This window comes from Etheostoma spectabile, unplaced genomic scaffold (assembly GCF_008692095.1).
Source record: "Etheostoma spectabile isolate EspeVRDwgs_2016 unplaced genomic scaffold, UIUC_Espe_1.0 scaffold00018611, whole genome shotgun sequence".
In the NCBI taxonomy this organism is placed as follows: domain Eukaryota; kingdom Metazoa; phylum Chordata; class Actinopteri; order Perciformes; family Percidae; genus Etheostoma; species Etheostoma spectabile.
In genome coordinates this window covers 333,320-351,509 of record NW_022604349.1, presented here as the reverse complement: position 1 = coordinate 351,509, position 18,190 = coordinate 333,320, and the positions used below count along the sequence as shown (strand labels likewise).

Below are 18,190 nucleotides of genomic sequence, written 5' to 3'. Positions count from 1 at the left end.
CCTCCCCTTTTGTACTTGGGCCAATACCGCCCCCAACCCATCTAGGCTGGCATCCGTGTATAGCCTAAATGGTTGGGAAAAGTCTGCGTAGGCTAACACAGGGGTGGTAAGCAACGCCTCTCTGAGCTGATCAAAGGCCCGTTGGCATTCCGGCGTCCACGTGATTGGGGCGTTCTTACTCTGTGTAGTCGTTCCGTGAGTTAGAGCATTTAAGGGGAGGGCTATTTTAGAAAAAGCGGGTATGAACCGCCGGTAATAACCTGCAAAACCCAAGAAGGATTTTACCTGTTTTACAGTCTGAGGAATTGGCCAGTCCCTTACTGCAATAGTCTTTTCTGGGTCAGTGGACACTCCTTGTTCACTGATGACATGCCCCAAGTACGTCACCTCTCGCTGGAACAAACGGCACTTTGTAGGTTGAAGCTTCAACCCATGTTCATGGAGACACCGAAACACCTCCTCCAGGTGACGCAGGTGACTCCTGAAATCGGGAGAGAACACAACCACATCATCCAAGTAAATCAGCAGAAAGTCATTTACCAAGTTACCTAAACAACGTTGCATCAATCGTTGGAAGGTTGCAGGGGCATTACACAATCCAAAGGGCATCCGGTTGAACTCATACAACCCGAACGGCGTGGTAAAGGCGGTTTTTTCTCTGTCCATTGGATGCATTTCGACTTGCCAATACCCGCTTGCTAGATCCAAGGTAGAATACCATCGGGCAGCCTTTAGTCCAGTCAACGCCTCCTCGATCCGGGGCAGAGGGTAGGCGTCTTTGTGAGTACACGCATTCAGCCTCCTGTAATCCACACAGAACCGCCAACTCCCATCCTTTTTCTTCACCAGCACGATTGGAGCTGCCCAAGGACTTGCACTCTCTCTTACCACTCCACCCGTCAGCATATTCTGCAGCAAAGTCCTCAATTCTGTGTAGAGACTAGGGGGAACAGTCCGGTACCGCTCACGACTGGGGGGAGCTGAACCCGTGGGGATTTGGTGTTTCACCACGCTGGTACAGCCGAAATCTTCATCGTGACAAGCAAAGGTTTTTGACCACTTGTGTAACAATTTTGTCAACTCACCCTGTTGGTCCGGGGTCAGTCCATCTCCCTGCAGAGTCACTGCTGGGTGTGGTCCGCTTGTGTCTTCCACTCCAATGTGCCTCACCTCAACCTCCACCACATCCGTTGTTACGTTGTTAAAAACCAGCTCCCGTTCTCCTTGAATGTCAGTTATAGCCACTTCTGTCACTTGGGCCAGCGGCTGTCGCTGGGGAATCTCTACCGGATATGGATTAGGGTTGCACAGCCGTACAGGGACCCTTCCATCACATATCACTGCCAACGTACGGCCCACGCACCACTCCGCACCACTGTCTGGAAGGGATTCAATCATCACGTTACAATTCTGTTTTGGGGCCCCTTCAGATACCTGTGTCCATACCAGCATTTCTGTCTGTGGTGGGATGATTACTGGTTGTTGGCGTGGTAACTTGACTTGGCCTTGGTAGGGGGGAAGGGATTCCCCTTCAGTGATCCGACGACACTCTGCAAAGGCTCTGACCCAAGCCTGGCTCTGAACAAGTGGCATGGTGGTCTTAAAAGCAGCCAACCCTGGATGGTTCCCTTGAGTAAGAGCAGACCACACAGGATTAATAATATTCATGCCCAGTATACCTTTGGTGGGTCCCAAACACTCATCGTTCACTATTACTACACCCTTTGCCGGTACACAGATGCTTCCTATTCGACAATCAACTAAAGCATAACCAATATAGGGAATCTTCAGGCCATTTGCTGCCCGTAGAGTCAACCAAGGGGCTTCAGTAGTATTAGTAGAGCAAGTACCTGCCAGATACTTGTTAAACAAAGTCTCACTCAAAAGGGTGACCTGTGACCCTGTATCTAATACAAATGGCACTGCCTTTTCATTCATCTTTATAACAACGCTAGGGCACTCACCGATCAATGCAGACCTCTCTTGTAACACAGACCCTTCCTCTTGTCCAACAGCCCCCACTACTTGGCCCTCAGTGGTAGGGGGGATTAAAAATCCCGTCGCTTGGATGGTCTACGTGGGCACCAGCGTTGCATATGTCCAGCTTCGCCACAGCACAGACAGATGGGCCGACCCTCTGTATCCCACTGGTAAGCTGACCTAGACCCTTGTCGCGACGTATACGTTGGACCCGTCGTTGGTCGGTCGCTCAGGGCTGACGACGGTTCCCTCATTAATTGGGTCCTGACCTCTTCCATTAGGTTGGCTGAGAGGGTCTTCATCTGTTCCCGCACCTCGCCCATCAGGTCCTGCTGCAGTTCATGTCGCAACTGGCTTTTCAGTTGTTCCACGTTGGGCCTTTCTTCTTGCGTTTGTGGAGCTACAATTCTCTGAGACATAGTGCTCTCCTCTCCCTCTTGTAGTTCCCGTTCCAGGGCCCGTGCTTCGTTACAGACTGCACTGAAGGTCAGATGTTCATCCCGCCGGAGCTGACGGCTCAACTCCTGTTTAATGGATCCGGCCCGTAACCCCACCATCAGCTGGTCCAACAACAAATCCGCTCCGTCCTCTCTTACACCTGTATCTTGTGCCTGCCATCTGGAAAGAAATTCTCTTAGTCTTAATATATAAGCACTCACTGATTCTTCCGCTCGCTGTCTACAGTTAAAAAAAGCTGCTCTCAACTGCGCTTTAGTGGCTGGTTTAGCATAAAGGGTTTGCAACTGTTGTAGTACTTTAGCTCCGGTATCCTTTTGTGTGGGTTGTACAAGAAGCAATTCTCGTTTAGCATCCTCTTCTAAAGCCCCCAGCAAGAAGTCTGCCTGCTGCTGTTCAGTGAGTCCTTGAGCCCTCAGCATGGCCTCCACCTGAACCCTCCAGTCCCCAAATTTATTTCTATCTCCAGTGAATTTTGGTATCCACGCAGCCCCCATAAACCACGGCATAACAAACTGAGCCATAACGGCTGGACTCTTGCTACCCCCTGCTGGTGGATTGTCATTACTACCACCTGGTGTCTGGTCCATATTTGTCAGTGGAGCTGGTGTCCTGCCGACAACGCCAAAATGTCACAAACCCACCGAGAGGAGGGGGTGTTCTTTCTTTTTTTTTTTTTAAACTATAGGCGGTCTACCAGCAGTTAAAACCTTCCCACTGACAAATTAGGACACACAACACAGCTTAGTCTAAATGTAATTCTTTATTCTAAAACTAAAACCAGATTAAGTTTAACACATGTCACAAACTCACCTTGGCGGTATCATAAAGAGACCCGCACACGACACACCGCAAACGCTTGGCCCGAACCCAGCACGCTAAGCAGCAGAAAGGAGAGTGTCAGCTCTTACCGGCAGAGACTTTATTTCCACCTCGGTCACGTGACCAAGCTTTAACCGGTTTAATCGGTTACACTTGCATCAACAGATGCTTTGTTAAACATCAACAGACAGGAAATAGCAGAGGATGGTTTTGATCCATCGACCCCTGGGTTATGGTTCCAGCATACTTCTGCTGCGCCACTCTTCCTTTCTGGGGGCTGGAAAAACCTATGATTGACATTTTGATGGAAGGTGGCAACCAAGGCTCCAAAAACTTACGGGTTGTAAAGTTAAACATTTGGTAGACCTTGCCACTATCTTTTACGTGAGCTTCCTGATTACTCACACATTGATTATTCACATGTAACACTTGTGATTGGCTGGTGTTTTAAAAAAGGGCATTGTGAGTACAGATATAAACATCAGTAAGGAGTCTACCAAGTTGCCTCTTATCATTTTAATTTGGACACTTTAAAGACCATCATCATTTATTCAGAGTATTACGAAGTGCGGAAAGATGTCTACTAAAAATGTCTGAGCTTAAATGTCCCTAATCTTTTGATATTCAAAGGTCATACAGTGTTTCAGATGAAAGTATGTACATTATACCTTCATTCACAATGTTTTAATTCAACCGACTGAAAGGGAGAAAAGGCACAAATAAATGTTTTTGAAAATGATTGTTTACTGTGAATGATTCTTATTAATATATAATATATAAGAAGTATATCTTTAAGTAATCAATAATAAATTTACAATTAAATTTAACATTTCTTCAGTGTAGATAATTGACACGTTAGGGAGTTAAATTAACCCAAATAGTTTTAAAAAATGTACTCGGAGCAGTGTTAGTTGTCTAATCCCTCAGTTTTACTATAACTCTGTTTTGCGAGTTAACCCTCTGAGCCCAGAGGCCATTTTTACAGTTTATTGTCCGTCTGGATTTATTTTATAAAAAAGGTTGTAAAACATCAACCCTGTTGTCTACAGTCAAAATATGAACTTAGGATAAACTGGGTTATTGGAATATTTGGGTTGCAGTGAGGTCACTTGCATGTTAAAAATGGTTGTAGGGCCTTAAAGACAAATAAATAAATAAAACGGAACATAAATCTTCCAGATATGTATTAATATCACAGACATATAAGTAAAACCTAAGCCATTTTCCTTTCTAAAACACTTCTCATATGTCTTGGGAGTCACACTGTGAAGAAATAATCATTATAACTTATACAGTTGACAAAATACATACATTTTTTCAAAGAAAGTCAAGACGCTTTTGCTCTCATGATATTTGCTTATGCCAATAATAACATAATAATGTCATATTTATTGTTATTACACCCAGAGCAAAGCTACACAAGCAAATGGTGGAGACTGGTGGTTTCCAATACCTATGAGATGACATAGTATTGTTCGTGAAGGCAGATCTGGAATGGGGTATAATGTGATGTGTCTTTGGTTTGCTACCACTCTCGTTGTCAGCAGGATTTGAACCTGCGCAGGGAGACCCCAATGGATTTCTAGCCCATCGCCTTAACCACTCGGCCACGACAACATGAAAAGCAGCGCAATACCTGTTTGCACAAATTTTCATAAACTTTTCAATTGGTTAGTAGTAGTTACCAGACACGGGCAACGTGCAAATCGCAGTGCGCTACCTCTGTTAGTGGATCCTCAGGGAGGCAGCTTGATTGATTGTTATGCTCCCTTATTTGAAACATCAAAGAGATCAAATCGGGTTTAAGAACTCCACAGTGGCAAAGCCCCAGGTATTGATGAAAACCATCAAGAAATGCTGAAAGCTCTGGTTGTTGCCCACCCTAACGTGTACAGGGGTATCACATTGCTCAGCCTCCCTGGTAAAGTCTACTCCAAGGTGGTGGAAAGCCTCTACCAAGCTGCCTCTTATGATTTTAGTTACTTCACCAAGCAACGTTATTACACAAGTCAAATGGTACCTCCAAGTTGCATTCTAGCTATGCAATATTTGCAAATGGCAGTGGTGGGATTTTAACCCACGCCTCCATAGAGACTGGAGCCTTAATCCAACGCCTTAGACCACTCGGCCACACTACCTGCATGTAATAGCTCCCCACATCGTAATAAACAGTATGCTTGGTAATGTTATCGGAAAAAGACTTTCGCAAGGAAAAAGCCAAAACTTTATGGAAAAATTCCAATACTTTATCGAAAAAATGTATCACAAAAACGTCATTTTTCTCTGGCATTGTTGATTTTAGAATATTGTAACCAGCATTAAATGAGTGAATTTGTCTTGAGTTGTCACATCTTCTTTTGCATATTCACTGTAAAGAGCCATTACCCCTCCAACTGCCAACTATTGTTCCAGAGACAATAGGATATACAGTTTTAGATTGCAAGGTAACTGTCCAAGACCAAAGACTTCACTGAAATACCTCAAGTGATCAAAACAGTTTGTCAAAATGGGAAAGGTCATGTTTTTGATTACAAATTCCAGCATAGTTGTTCATTTACCATTCAAAAACAAAAGTACAATCATGAAACACATACTACTTAGATATTGCAGCCATCCTGATCACAGCCACGGGGGGATCTGCATGTGCTTTCTTACCAGTAAGTTTCTGGAGGTCCAAATGGCATCTTTGGCGGCCACATGCAAAGTCACATGCTGGTATCTGTTTCTTTGTCCACGTCCCATATAGCACTAGCTGGGCTGTGAGGACCCCCCTTGCTGGTAAGTACAGGAATTGCAAGGAGCCGGCCGTTGCCAACAGGTCTACGGCAGCGCTGCACTCCCAGAGCAAATGCCTCACCGACTCGGGCTCGCCACATTCAGGTTGGGGGCATGATAATTGTGCTGACATGCCCTGGGAGTGCATAATGGACCTGAACGGGAGGATCTCATGAGCCACCGCTTTGCACTCGTTCCCACTTGGACCCCCACAGGAAATAAAAAATGGCGCATTCCATGTCTAAAATCTCTTTTCTGGGTGGGATACTCGTGAATTAATCTGCAAGTTCATGTGAATGTTTTTGCAAAATCTGAAGAAATTCCCTCCAGGGGGCCCTGTGTTATCACATTCACACGAATGGTACAAGTATGTGTTAGTTGTGGTAAGCCTCACGGGGTCAAACTAAAATGAAAGGAGGCAACTTGGTTACTCCTTACTAATGTTTATATCTGTCTCACATTTCCTTGTTTTTAAAACACCAGCCAATCACAAGTGTTACATGTGAATAATCAATGTGTGAGTAATCAGGAAGCTCACATAAAAGATAGTTGCAAGGTCTACCAACTGTTTAACTTTACAACCTGTAAGTTGTTGGAACCTTGGTTACCACCTTCCCTCACAATGTGATTCACACATTGTCCAGCCCCCGAGACTCAAAAGAAGAGCAGAATGGTGCAGCGGAAGCGTGCTGGGCCCATAACCCAGAGGTTGATGAATCGAAACCATCCTCTGCTAATCTTGTTTATGCTTCGTGTATAACAAAGCATCTGTTGCTGCAAATGTCGGAAGTGAAATGTCTCCACCTGCTGAAGAGTAAACTTAATGGCATGTTAAGTTCATTTCGTTGCGCCATAACACGCTTAAAACTGGAGGATAATACAATAAATATACACAATCACAAGGATTTCATGTGAATAATCAATCTGTGTTCAATCAGGAAGCTCACATAAAAGATAGTTCCAAATGTTTACTTTGCAACTCTTTGTAAATTGGTTGCCACAGGTTCCCAAACCTCCCCTCAAAATGTGAATTACAGATTTTCCGGCACCTGAATGGGATTAGCAGAAAAGAGTGGCGCAGCGGAAGCGTGCTGGGCCCATAACCCAGAGGTCGATGAATCAAAACCAAAATCCCATGCTTTGTATCAGTAGCATGTCTAATTCCAGTCTGTTGCTGCAAGTGTCTGAAGTGAAATGTCTCTGTCTGCTGAAGGGTTGACTTACTTGCAGGTTGAGATTATTTCATCCATAAAAAAAGAAACTAACTTGTTGTAACACCCATAAAAACTGGAACACAAAACAATAAATATACTACACTAGAGTTAATAATTACTGTAAATAGAATCTGTAAAACACGTACGTTTAAAGTGCTTGTTGTGCTGTCTGATAGTCTGAGGTATGAAAGAGAGAGCATACCGCTTAGTATGTGTGACAGGAGGTCTTAGTCTACCACTACGTTCTATAACCCTACCAGTCAGATTACCACAGGAGGTAATATCTTCTGCAGCTCTTTTAAAGACTCTACCATAATACCTGCTGGAGATGCCAGGTCCTCATACATGTAAAGCATGAGCTCTACCACTGAGCTACATCCCCTGAAGATTTTCAGTTTTTTAAAACTTTTTTCTGAGATTGACTTATCTTTATTAATCCTTTTGGGATGACTCCCACAAGGAAATTGAAATATGTTGTTGATGGCTTTAAAACCTGTAAATGCAACTGCGATGGCTGGAAATCAAACCTGGGCAAAATGAGTGCACTGCTATGTTATAAATCATAGTTGAAAAGTAACACATCGGTTGCCTTTCTTCTGGACAATACAACGTTCACTGCAAATCTTGTAACACAGACTGAAAATAAGTGATAAGAGATGCATTAGTGGAGATGGGTAGCTTCCACTACTTCTGAGATAACACTGTCTTTGCTACCACTCTTGAGGAACACCTCTCGTTGTCGGCAGGATTCAAACCTGCACGGGGAGACCTCAACGGATTTCTAGTCCATCGCCTTAACCGCTCGGCCACAACTACCTGCAATTTAGTGCCAGACCTATTGGAACAAATGTTAATAAACTTTTTAATTGGTTATTAGTAGTTACCAGACACGGGCAAAGTGCAAATCGTAGTGCACTCCCTGTGTCTGTGGATCCTCGTGGAGGCAGCTTGATTGATTGATATGCTCCCTTATTTGTACCATAACAGAGATCTAATATTTTATCAAATTGGGTTGGGCGAGTAACCTTTCTGGCTAATCTTCACAAATAAAGCAAGTACCCACAAAATGAAAACTAATGCAATGGCTGGGAATCAAACCCAGGTGAATTGCTTGGAAGGTAGCTATGCTCACCACTATACCACCATCACTGGGCAATGCAATGTTCACTGCAAATCTTGATACACATCTGGGCATTGAGACTGATTTTGCATTAATTACCATAAATACAAGGAGGTCACGGCAACCCACAACACTGTGCTATTCAAATATGCACTAATGCTTTTCAGTAGTTGAGTAAAGCAGGACATGGGTAAAGTGCACCAAGTTTTTAGACACTTGATAAGTTAATCATCCACTTTATGGCCTTTTAATACTCGCTGCATTGTTTCATTTTCTCTTTCAGAATAAGAGCTTCTGCAGCTCTTTGACAGACTGGACAAGGCCGAGTTTCCGATAGCGTTCTTCTCTTATTCAATGATCTTAGAAAAAGTAAAAGAAATTTGGAACCATTCAGGGGATGTAGCTCAGTGGTAGAGCGCCTGCTTTGCATGTATGAGGACCTGGTTTCAATCCCCAGCATTTCCAGCAGGTAGTGGAGCCATGAAAAGACCCCATGACAATCTACTTGACCATAGTCTTTCAAGTCAGTGACAAATCTAAGCTGCATTTCCTTTTTACCAAAATTCAATTTCCAATTTTGGTAAAATGTTTTGCGTCAAAAGTAGTCTGTTGTTCAATATAATCCGACAGCTCAATCTGGCAGTGTTGCCATAAAAACACTACATGCCAAACAAACTACTAGAACATTGCCCTTCTAGTCACTGACTGATCACATTTCCTTGATGCATTAATGCATTTTGTTTGTTTGTTTTATTTGATCCCCATTAGGACAATGCACTGTTCACTGTAAATTTTGCAACACATCTGGTCATTGAGACTGATTGTTGCATTAATTACCATTAATAACACAAGGAGATTGCCTTTTAATACTTTTGTCTTTCAGAATAAGAGGTTTTGCAGCTCTTTCACAGACTGTTGTAACAGAACACTTGTTGGAGATGGTGGGGACTGAACCCGGATCCTCATACATGCAAAGCATGCGCTCTACCACTGAGCTACATCCCCTGAATGTTTCTACAGAAACCCCTACCCGGGAAAAATGTTGAAGTAAACTTGTTTGTTTGTTTTATTTGGATCCCCATTAGCTTCAGCATGAACTAAAAGCTTTTCTTCCTGGGGTCCTACAATCCTTTCTTTGACAATACTCTTTATGACATTTCATTACACACACACACAGACATAAATTAGAAAATACTAACCATAATTAAATCTTAAAGTTAACGCAATTTATACAAGAAATAAAATAAAAGACACTACTCCGAATAGATAAATCAATTTAAGAAATAAGATAACAAAAGCCCTATAACAAACTAATTTTAAATTACATATTTAATTCCTTTGAAATAAATATGTCTTAAGTGATTTTTTAAACCATACTGAGAGTTGTGTTTGATAGTCGTTGGGAGAGAGTTCCATTCACACATCGCTCTGTACCTGACTGAACGTTGAATTGATTTAGTTTTCACTTTAGGTAAAATAAAACTCCCTCCTACTGCACGCCTTGTTGGATAATGATGTGTAGCAGTACTAAAGGATAGGTTTCTGTTTGAAATAAAAGGTGTTTTGTTTGTTATAACGTTATGTAAAAAAAAACATTAGCAAATACACAAATCTATTTTTAACTTTAAACCATGAGAGTTGTTCATGCATGTTAGCAACATTTGATCTAAACCCACACAAGAGAGACACACGTGCAGCTTTATTCTGAATCACTTGTAGTTTTTTCATATTAATTGCTGAAGTGCTGGACCACACCACTGAACAGTAATCCATATGTGAGTCAGGTTGCCATGGCCACGCTCGTCATCAGCTGATCTTCTTCTTCTCTTACCAACCACGACATCTTTATCTCATCAGCTGATCTTCTTCTTCTCTTACCAACCACGACGTCTTTATCTCATCAGCTGATCTTCTTCTTCTCTTACCAACCACGACGTCTTTATCTCATCAGCTGATCTCTACCCAGAATCAACGTCCTTACTCCAGTCTACAACCACGTATGTATCTGTGTGTGTGCATAAAGTAAACTTTATTAGTTAAATTACAATTTACACTCTGTTGTTATTACACACATTACACAAAGGCCTGAACTACACACACATGCTCAGTACCTATACATGCACTAATGGAGAGATGTCAGAGTGGGGGGGGCTGCCCATGGAAAGACACCCCGAGCAGTTGGGGGTTCGATGTCTTGCTCCAGAGCACCTTGGCAGTGCCCAGGAGGTGAACTGGCCCCTCTCCAGCTACCAGTCCACCACCAGACTCTGGTCCGTACGGGGACTTGAACCAGCAACCCTCTGGGTCCCAGCCCAACTCCCCACGGACTGAGCTACTGCCCCTCCAATTTGTGTGCTCAGTACCTGTGTATGTTTGTGTGTGTGTATCTGTGTGTGTATGATTTTGTGTCTGTGTCCGTGTGTGTATGTGTATCTGTGTGTCTGTGTCTGTGTGTGTGTGTGTGTGTGTGTGTGTGTGTGTGTGTGTGTGTGTGTGTGTGTGTGTGTGTGTGTTTTATCTGTTTTTAAAAGAAAAACAGATAAAACACCAGAATTAACCCTTCAGACTCCGATCATCTCACTCGGCTGCCAGCCTGGGTATTATTAGTTAAGTGAAGCAGGTTTAAAGGAATCCACTGGTGCTCATGAGTTTACCCCCCCATGCTGGAGTTGACTAATAGCCCCCCCCCCCCCCCCCATCATAGAGATTACTGGTCTTTAATAATAAAAATGTGCCTCTATAGGAATTTAACATAGGGGGGTGTATACTTATGCCCCTGTATTTTAACATAGGGGGGTGTATACTTATGCCCCTGTATTTTATTTATTTTATTTTATAAGTATATATATATATAAATGACTACAAAGTGCTTTTCTAAAATGAACTGGAGCCTCATACACACACACAGACACACACACACACACACAGACACACACACACACACACACAGACACACACACACACACACACACAAAAACACTAACACACACAAAAACACTAACACACACAAACACACATACACATGAATACACACACACACACAAAAATACATACGCACACACAGACACACACACACACACACACACACACATACACACACACAGACACACACACACACACACACACACACACAGACACACAGACACACACACACACACACACACACAAAACACTAACACACACAAACACACATACACATGAATACACACACACACAAAAATACATACGCACACACAAACACACAAAAATATATACACACACATAAACACACATACACATACACATGAATACACACAAATACACAAACGGACAAAAAACACATACACACATGAATACACACACACAAATACAAAACCAACTGTCACACAAGACTCCATGTAAATAATCACTACTTTTATCATCGTAAAACACACTTCATTAAAAGTGGACAGAAACTAAATAAAACTACCAAAAGCCGTCTTGGTTCATCTTTCCACTGTTCCAACAATCACCACTCTGGTCTGGTTGGAATAAACTCTTAATTCACACATTTACATGTAGAGATATGCTGCTCTATACACGCTAAAAGTAGTGATTATTTACATGGAGTCTGGTGGAGATATGCTGCTCTATACACGCTAAAAGTAGTGATTATTTACATGGAGTCTGGTGGAGATATGCTGCTCTATACACGCTAAAAGTAGTGATTATTTACACGGAGTCTGGTGGAGATATGCTGCTCTATACACGCTAAAAGCAGTGATTATTTACATGGAGTCTGGTGGAGATATGCTGCTCTATACACGCTAAAAGTAGTGATTATTTACATGGAGTCTGGTGGAGATATGCTGCTCTATACACGCTAAAAGTAGTGATTATTTACATGGAGTCAGGTGGAGATATGCTGCTCTATACACGCTAAAAGTAGTGATTATTTACATGGAGTCTGGTGGAGATAGGCTGCTCTATACACGCTAAAAGTAGTGATTATTTACATGGAGTCTGGTGGAGATATGCTGCTCTATACATGCTAAAAGTAGTGATTATTTACATGGAGTTTGGTGGAGATATGCTGCTCTATAAATGCTAATAGTGATTATTTACATGGAGTCTGGTGGAGATATGCTGCTCTATACATACTAAAAGTAGTGATAATTTACATGGAGTCTGTAGTAGTTGTCACGTCTGCTTTACATGCAGAAGGTCCTTGGTTCAATCCCCAGTGGAACCAGACTTAATGTTTAAAAGAAGAACTATTTTGTGTTACCACCTGGCAGGTGTCTCTTTAAAAGGGAGTTAATGACACTCAACAATAAAAAAAAATTACTCTAAAGACATATTGTCTATCTGAAAGACTTCTTTTGCATCTTGTTTCACTTTCAGAACCTGACCTCCATCTATTTTTCTTTACAGTATGAATCCGTTTATATTTAAGACTTTATGGGTACAGAGGTTCCATAGTGTAGTAGTTATCACGTCTGCTTTACACGCAGAAGGTCCTGGGTTCAATCCTCAGTGGAACCAGAGTGTTGTCTTATTATGGATCCTGTCAACTGTGAAATCCATCACTGTAAAACTTCTTCTAAGAAACTGCTATTATACTGTTTGTTGTAAATTAACTTTCAATAATAACAACATAATGCATGTAGTCTGACACTCACAGGGGCATTTGAGTATTTCTGTTTTGCAGTAGCCTAGTGAAGTAAAGAATCGTGCTCTACTACCGGAGGAGCGAGTGCCAGTATTGTCTGTGTCTGACATATTTCTAACATTTCATATTTCATACCAAGCCATGAATCGCTCAGTACTCACTTCCCGTACTCAAGTAGAAGTACAGATACTTAAACTAAGTATCTGGTAAAAGTAGAAGTACTGATTTAACTTCTTTACTCAAGTAAAAGTAACAAAGTACAGGCTTGGAAATTTACATAAAGTATAAAAGTAAAAGTAGCAAACTACTTGACAAAGGTTGACTTGACTACACCACTATTCATCTTCTCATCTCAACTGCTTTACTTCATTTCTATCCTGAAAAATACAACAGCTCCATCTTCTGGCGAGTCAGCAGAGAGTAATAACTGGGGCAGTTTAAGTTTGCAGATAATGTAGCTGAACAAAAAAAACAAGAAAAAGAGACAATATTACATTGTGAATAGGTCTGTTTATCATCATATGCCACTTTACAACATATCTCTAGGCTATGTAACATTAAATAAATGACAATTCTGATGATTTTCTAATAAAACTGATTCAAAATTGCAGTCCATTACTCTACATAATTTGTTAAACTTGAACTTTCTCTGTCCAGTGATTACACGTTTCTCTGGAAATGTCACTTCAATGATCTGATAGTAGATAATCCTGTCTTTTTAAATAATCTATTGTTTTTGCTTCTTGCAACAGGACTTCATAGTGCTTTAAATAATTATGTCATAAAGACAATATACTGTAAGTTAACCAGGGATCACATATGAATGACACTACATTGAAATGATTACAACAACTAAAGGGCCCTAGATCTTTTTGTACTGACAGTGTTATGGGAAACACAACTACAGTTCACAGCTGATGTTATTCTACACTTGATGGGCAAGTGTTTATCTTTAAACTGACTAAGTGTATTGAACAAATTAACGACTGGATGTGCCAGAACTTTCTGAAATTAAATGAAGGAAAAACGGAGGTGGCTGTTTTTGGAGCAAAAGAGGAACGATTAAAAGTCTGCGCTCAGCTTCAAACAACAATGTTAAAAACAACAGACAAAGCCAGAAATCTTGGTGTAGTCATGGACTCTGACCTGAACTTTAACAGCCACATTAAGACAATTACAAAGTCAGCCTACTATCACCTTAAGAATATATCAAGGGTTAAAGGACTTATGTGTCAACAGGACTTGGAAAAACTTGTCCATGCCTTTATCTTCAGTAGATGTGACTACTGTAACGGGGTCTTTACAGGTCTCCCTAAAAAATCAATCAGACAGCTGCAGCTGATTCAGAACGCTGCTGCTCGGGTCCTCACTAAGACCAAGAGACTGGATCACATCACTCCAGTTCTGAAGTCTTTACACTGGCTTCCTGTGTCTCAAAGAATTGATTTCAAAGTACTTTCGCTAGTTTATAAATCACTAAACGGTTTAGGGCCAAAATACATTTCTGATCTGCTACTACACTATGACCCCCCCAGACCTCTCAGGTCATCTGGGACAGGTCTACTTTCTGTCCCCAGAGTCAGAACTAAACAGGGGGAAGCATTTTAAGCTTGTTGCGTATTTCATTAGCATTGTGTTGGGGTGATGGGGACAGGTGGGGCTCAAAAATTTCTCCTTCCCCCGATTTCACTTTCACTTTTTACTGACAAAATCAAGTCTGCTTTGGTAAAAATATTTTGTATGAGATGTTTCCTGCTGCCAAATGATATCGGAAAGCTGAATCGGGCAGTAGAGCCATGAAAAGACCCGATGCCAATCTACTTGACCATAGTCTTTCAAGTCAGTGACAAATCCAAGCTGCATTACCTTTTTACCAAAATTCAAGTTCCAATGTTGGTGACTCGTTGGTCTAGGGGTATGATTCTTGCTTCGGGTGCGAGAGGTCCCGGGTTCAACTCCCGGACGAGCCCTGACGCTATGTGCTGTTTCAACCCTACTCTATACTTTAAAATCCAGCTAATTCTTAAATTAACCCAGAGTAGGAGCCAGCACAATTGTAGTACAGCATGTTGGCAATTTTCATATCCTGCTTCAACTGCACGCAATAGAAAAAAACTGGGAAAAGATTTGAGGAACAATGATCAATGTTCATTGGTCTAGGTTTATGATTCTCGCTTAGGGTGTGATAGGTCCTGGATGAGACTACTTTGCATATAAGTAGAGGAATGGATTGAATAATCTGGTTTATTTATTGAATATGATGGAAAAGAGTGTCTCACACAAACGTTTCATGAATATCACGTAAAGCCTGTCGTAAAAGGATTTCTGCGCTCATATCTACCTCACCTCTTTTTTTTTGTTTCTTGTTATGTCTTGGCAAGAAGTATAAGGCTTTTGAGTCGTCTGTCCATCTCTACATCAGAATCAGAAATTCTTGATCTTATCTTGATTAGATCTTCAGATGCTCCCACTCAGCAGCATTATCTCCTGTCCACACAGCACCGTAGCGCTGCGAACCGGCAAAGAAGGGTCAAAACAAAAGGTCGCTCAACTCCTCCCGACCTCTGGATCTGACCCTCTGCTGTGGCCTGAAGGGAAACTTTGGAAAAAACCTCTCCTTCGAGCCAGAATTGAACCAGCGACCTAAGGATTTCAGCTTTATGTCTCTACAGTCCTCCGCTCTACCAACTGAGCTATCAAAGGGAGCTAGCATGCACACATGCACTTCCCATTCTTGTGAATGTGATAACACAGGACCCCCCTTGAGGGACTTTCAGTGATAAAGCGCATTTTCAGTCTCAATGCCCAGATGTATTAGATGATTTGAAGTGAACATTGCATTTCCCAGTGATGGTGGTATAGGGGTGAGCATAGCTGCCTTCCAAGCAGTTGACCTTGGTTTGATTCCCAGCCATTGCAATACCTTTCTTTGAGTGATGTTACTTGCTTTTTTACAAGAAGTCAGCAGAAAGGTTACTTGCCCAACCTGGTTTGATAAAACATTAGATGTCTTTGGGCCAAAGTGATAATCACAATTATTTTGATCAATATAGAGATTATCACAATTATTTGTTGATTTTCTACTCCAAAGTGTTGGAAAGGAAGGTTTCACCAATCGTTGAACCTCAGGTTAACAAGGAACAATCTCAGCATGGTGATTGATGCCATGGAACCTTTAAAAGTGTTACGAGGGTTTGCTAGGCAGTTTCTTTCATATTATCCACATGTATGATATTAAAGGCACACAACAATCACAACAAAGATGAAAAGGCAACAATTACTGGCCAACTTAAGTCATTTAGTTAGCTAAGTGTTCAGAGGATGTGGGAAAAAGCGAGTCAAGAACAGGTTTTGAAAGACTTGCCACAGACAGTGAATGCAGCAGTAGATATGTCTACTGTGTACAAACACATGGTAACTTTACATGTGTTGACAATAAAGATGCTCACAAAATGCTTTACTTGCAATTGCGTTTCTTGCGCACATTCATGTCCTCTTAAATACAAAGAACTGCTAAGTTCTTTATTCCCAATATCATGTCTCAGACATCAGTTTCAAATGAAAACACTAGTTGTCAGAAGTGGGATTAGAACCCACGCCTCCAGCGGAGACTGCAACCTGAACACAGCACCTTGGACCGCTCGGCCATCCTGACTGATCCTACAGAAGTTAATTTGGACCTGTCTCAAAAATTATAATAGAGTAAATCAAACGTCATGATATAGTAGGTTCTCAGTCATCCATGTCATAGTTAACAAGGGAAGGTTTCTCAACTGTCAGCCCAAATATATGGGCGTTCATGGAGACATGGAAGAAAGTCACCAGGGTGGCCATGTGCTTAACAATGGCAATACATTACACGGGATGTGAAGGCAATGTGCAATACAGGCCAAATCCTATGGTGGGAATCAAGATCCACCAATGTTTCTGTCCACAATGTCCACCTGAAGCTAGAAATGTCCCTGCCAGATGGGAAATAGACTGACAATTGGGTCAACATTGCGCAATTATCTTCAAAATGTCCAACTGAGTCCACAAATACACCTGCCAGATGGGTCATAAACAGATCTACATTGAGCTTCCCTTATTTCTCAGAAGCATTCCAATTACAGCAATAAAATTAAAATCTGACTTAATAGAAACTATGAAACTCTTAGAATTTGTGGGTAATTTAGCATATTTCTAATTTTTCCTTTCATTTCCTTTTTTTTCCTCCTTTTTCCTCTTTTTCCTCTTCTTCCCTCCCTTACAGACAATTCTTCGACAGCTTTGGCACAGCAGAAGCGTGCTGGGCCTATAACCTAGAGGTCGATGGAGCAAAACCATTCTCTGCAAATTCCTACGCTTTGTATAAGCATTAAACCTGCTGATGTTTAACAAAGCATGTGTTGCTGCAAATGTCTGAAGTTAAATGTCTCCACCTGCTGAATACATTACAATGGAAACTACAGTGCTGATACCCACAACCATAAAAACTGGAGCATTAAGCAATAAATACACTGTACTGTAAAAAATATATGTTCAAAGTGCTTGTTGTGCTGTCTACCAGTCAGATTATAGATAATATCCTTTGCAGCTCTTTTACAGACTCTACCATAATACCAGATACCATAATACCGGAGATGCCAGGTCCTCATCCATGTAAAGCATGCGCTCTACCACTGAGCTACGTCTCCTGAAGATTTTGTCTGTGATAGACTTAGACTTATTTTTATTAAATTGAAATATCACTGAATAACAGAAGAAACCTGGGTAAAACATGTAATGTTGATGTTTTATATGGCTTCAAAACCTGTAAATGCAACTGCAGTGGCTGGAAATCAAACCTGGGCAAAATGATTGAACTGCTATGGTATAAATCATAGTCAAAAAGTAACACCTGTTGTCTTTCTGCTGGAAAGTATAATGTTCACTGCAAATCTTGTAACACAGACTGAAAGTAAATGCTAAGCGAGACATTAGTGGAGACTGGTGGCTTCCAGTACCGATGAGGAAACACAATGTTGTTCATGAAGGTACATCCATGATTTAGTACACAGTGATGTGTCATTAGTTTGCTGCCATTCTTAAAGGTTACCGTTCGTTATCAGCAGGATTCAAACCTGCACGGGGAGACCACAATGGATTTCTAGTCCATCGTCTTAACCACTCGGCCACAACAACCTGAAAAGCTGCACTAGACCTGTTTGCACA

General features: G+C 41.6%; 2 non-coding genes across 2 annotated transcripts; both read left to right on the top strand.

Moving 5' to 3' along the window:
- The first annotated feature begins 12,797 nt into the window (after positions 1 to 12,797).
- trnav-uac (transfer RNA valine (anticodon UAC)) lies at positions 12,798 to 12,870 on the top strand. The gene has a single exon. It is a non-coding gene; the product is annotated as a tRNA-Val (tRNA).
- A 2,025-nt stretch (positions 12,871 to 14,895) lies between these two features.
- Positions 14,896 to 14,967, top strand: trnap-cgg (transfer RNA proline (anticodon CGG)). The gene has a single exon. It is a non-coding gene; the product is annotated as a tRNA-Pro (tRNA).
- Positions 14,968 to 18,190: the final 3,223 nt, after the last annotated feature.